The 3,782-nt window shown below is 43.0% G+C and overlaps 1 non-coding gene across 1 annotated transcript; it reads left to right on the top strand.

Annotated features, from left to right (window-relative positions):
* The first annotated feature begins 1,951 nt into the window (after positions 1–1,951).
* LOC143294862 (5S ribosomal RNA) lies at positions 1,952–2,070 on the top strand. The gene has a single exon (XR_013056948.1). It is a non-coding gene; the product is annotated as a 5S ribosomal RNA (ribosomal RNA).
* Positions 2,071–3,782: the final 1,712 nt, after the last annotated feature.

Here is a 3,782-nt window from a genome sequence, read left to right as displayed (position 1 = left end):
ATGACAAGCAGTATATCTCTACTTTCTGTTGTTCCTGTTCCCTTTTTTTCTTTTTCTTTTTTCTTTTTTTTCTTTTTCTTTCTTTTTTTTTAACAGTGCGTTTCATCTCTATCGGTACTTTGTTACTGTTTATTTGATTCGATTTGTTTTTCTTTCTGTATCTTCTCTGGGAAAAATCACTACCTGTAACTCATTGCATGACGCGCCAGCAGCAGGATCGATCCTAAGACCCTATTAGCCCACGTTTTCTCGCAAAGTGTTAGAAAGCGTGGGAAGTCCCCCATTAATTAATCGGATTAATTGATCATTTGTTGTTGTTTCTTTTATCAATTAATTATTTGTCAATTACTTTAAAAGCCACAACTACACTCCATTACACTGGGCATCCTTTGAATTTTGCTACTAGTTTTCTTCCCCAACACCACTTCCCTGTCTCCACTTCACGTTACTCTCCAAGACCATGCCCGCTCATTTCGAAGAGGAAAAGACAATCAAAACGAAATATAAACACTGATAAAATTGAATCAGCAAAAAACACTATCAGATCAAACCGGACCGTTGGCCGACCATTTGTTGAGGGATTCTGTCATTATCGATAAGAGACTCTGTCATTATCGATCTCGCAATTTCCACAATGTTAACCCGACTTAGAACTAATTCTATTGCCAAACCATCCAGCTAAAAGCTGACGATAACGACGGGCTCATCGCGTCAATTAGCTGTTGTCGTTCTTCATTTAATTTACAAATGCAAAGGTAGTCTGTAAAAAATTAAGAAGACATTGGAACTGGTGCAGACGGACAAACAGTTTCTCACGCGTCCTCTTTAACTCTCTCCATACGAACGGCGAAAGAGACGACGTTAACAGCGTTTCACCCCAATTACCATCATCAAAACATTGCAAGCGGAAGGCTCTTATACTGAAGAGGTGAATGTTGACAAAGAATACCACAATTCTGACGACGGAAGCTAAAGGTTGGGTCATTCAGACACCCACTGGACATCCGATGGGTCTGTGTAGAAGAGAAGAGAGGACTGGCCGTACTGAGTGAGTTAAACAAGGAATGTAAAGAAACTCAAGTGAGAACAAAACGAATAACACGTGCATAAATATAAGAAAGAGAGAGAAAGGGATGAATGAGGGATTCGGATTGGGTGACGTGGTGGTGTTGTCTGTACCACTGACAGTGCTCGGAAGTTGGGGCAGGGGAAAAAACGAAGAGAAAGAAAAAAGAGAAGGAAATTCACAACGACCAACAACCAGTTACCTCTGCTCTAAGAGTTTACAAGACCACACTACTTTCCACAACCCACATCACTCGTCAGTCCTGTTCACACACACACACACACACACACACACACACACACATCACTCTCACCCTCCCCTCCCCTTAAATGATCATCCACCAGCCTTACCTCATCCCCGTTCTGACAAAAAAAAAAAAAAAAAAAAAAAAAAAAAAAACGCAGATGAGTTTTTGTCTTCCTTCACTTTCCTTCGGGGAAACAAGAAAAAAAAGAGAAGACGGAAGAGAAAACACTTACCTAATCACCTCTCCCTGTGCTCGTCAAACACGCCAGAACAGAAAAGAAACGTCACTGGTTCTTGTCACCTCGCCTGGGCCGCCTCCCCTGTGGATTCCACTTTCACCCCCATCCCCCATTCCCCCCACCTCTCCCCCCACCCTTAACCAACCCCCTCCTGCCCTTTCGAACTAATCCTGCTCCTGGAGGTTCAGACGTATAACATTACACTATTTCTACCTTGCTGTCTCGTCTTTCAGTCCAATATGATTTGTACACAGCCAAGGTAAGAAAAGGAGGAGGAGCAGGAGGACCTATTTGGTTTAATTAATGTCCCATCACACAGGCTAGTTAATGCAGACATTTTTTTTAGGTATTTATTTTCACATTTTGAGTGTATTCGTTTAAAAGGTAGGATTGAGGGAGCGCCAACGGCCATACTACGTTGAAAACACCGGTTCTCGTCCGATCACCGAAGGTAAGCAACGTCGGGCCTGGTTAGTACTTGGATGGGTGACCGCCTGGGAACACCGGGTGCTGTTGGCATTCCTTTTACTCAAGGCCTGACTAAGCGCGTTGGGTTACGCTGCTGGTCAGGCATCTGCTTGGCAGATGTGGTGTAGCGTATATGGATTTGTCCGAACGCAGTGACGCTTCCTTGAGCTACTGAAACTGAAACTGAGGGGGCGGGGGGGGGGGGGGGCATGGGGGGGGAGAGTTTCAGTTTCACTTTCTCAAGGAGGCGTCACTGCGTTCGGACAAATCCATACACGCTACACCGCATCTGTTGAGCAGATGCCTGACCAGCAGCATAACCCAACGCGCTTAGTCAGGCCTTGAGTGCATGCTTACATATTTGTGTACCTATGAAAGTGGATTTCATTTTACGTAATTTCGCCAGAGGACAACACTCTCGTTGCCATGGGTTCTTTTTCAGTGCGCCAAGTGCGTGCTGCACACGGGACCTCGGTTTATCGTCTCATCCGAAAGACTAGACGCTCAGTTTGATTTTCCAGTCAAACTTAGGAGAAAGGGCGAGAGCGGGATTCGAACCCACACCCTCACGGACTCTCTGTATTGGCAGCTGAGCGTCTTAACCATTCTGCCAGAGAGAGATGAATCGTGAGTTCGGGGAACCAGGACGGATGGATGGTAGAATCAAAGAAAAAATATCAAGGTAAATATCAAATAAACAAACGAACGAAAAAGACTTGGCTTGGCGTAATTCCAGTTTACTGTCAGCCTGCCTTTCGGGCTTCCATACCCAGGGCAATTGAAGGCTATGTCTTTGCAAAACTGTGTGTGGGTATTCTGCCCCGGACATGAAGGTGTCAAGAGAACTGAAGGAAACAGACTGAAACTTTCTGGAAGTGCAAATACGTGTAAAGGGAGCGGCGACCAGGAAAAAAGATCTTTAGTCGTAAGAAACGTGAAAGAGTACTTTACAATAAGGAGTGTCAAATTGTCATGAATTCCTGCTGTGGAAGTTCGGTGGCTGGCAGACGATCCTTCTGTGATAAGCTCTGAATCGAAGAATACAAGGAATTTTCAAAAACAAAAGTTTCTTACAGTGAAAAAATGTAAGGATTATTGCAATACTAATGAAAACTCTGTCTCTCTTTCTCTGTGCCTCCCTCTGTTTCTTTCTTTCTATCCCTGTCTCTTTCTTTGTCTCTGTCTCTCTATCTATCTATCTATCTATCTATCTATCTATCTATCTATCTATCTGACTGTCTGTCTGTCTATTGTTATCTCTGAAAACTCTCTCACTCTCCCGAACTCGACTGTCTCTAATTTGCATGATTTTTTTCATTTTTAGTTTGTTTTCTCTACTGTTTTTAGCTTTTCATCAAATTCATCATTCCTTCGTTTTGTGAACTTCAATTCTCATGTGTTTTGATGTTTTCATGTTCCCTTCTAATCACTACCATCGGGAAGAGGATTACGTCAAAAACTCACAGACAAGAGCACTGTAATCATTGGCATTTGAATAAAGAGGTGGTTTGTTGTGTCTGTGTTTTACATCTATCCGATTCATTATCTGTAATCTTTGTTTTGGGTGAATGTGCGTCCCACATGACTCTGTCTTCCTTGTGAAGAACTCATTCTTCAAGACTTTGTCTTCCTTGTGAAGACCTCATTCTTCAACTTCTTTTCACGGAATCTCACTTCCTTACTTCTTAGCCAGTCGGCTGTTAACAACAAACATCTTCAGACGCTTCGGCGTCTTATTCAGCATTCTATCTTTAAATGTCCTT

Source organism: Babylonia areolata, chromosome 1 (assembly GCF_041734735.1).
Source record: "Babylonia areolata isolate BAREFJ2019XMU chromosome 1, ASM4173473v1, whole genome shotgun sequence".
NCBI lineage: Eukaryota > Metazoa > Mollusca > Gastropoda > Neogastropoda > Buccinidae > Babylonia > Babylonia areolata.
The sequence above is the reverse complement of the archived record's forward strand: the minus strand, read 5'-3'. Positions and strand labels throughout refer to the sequence as shown.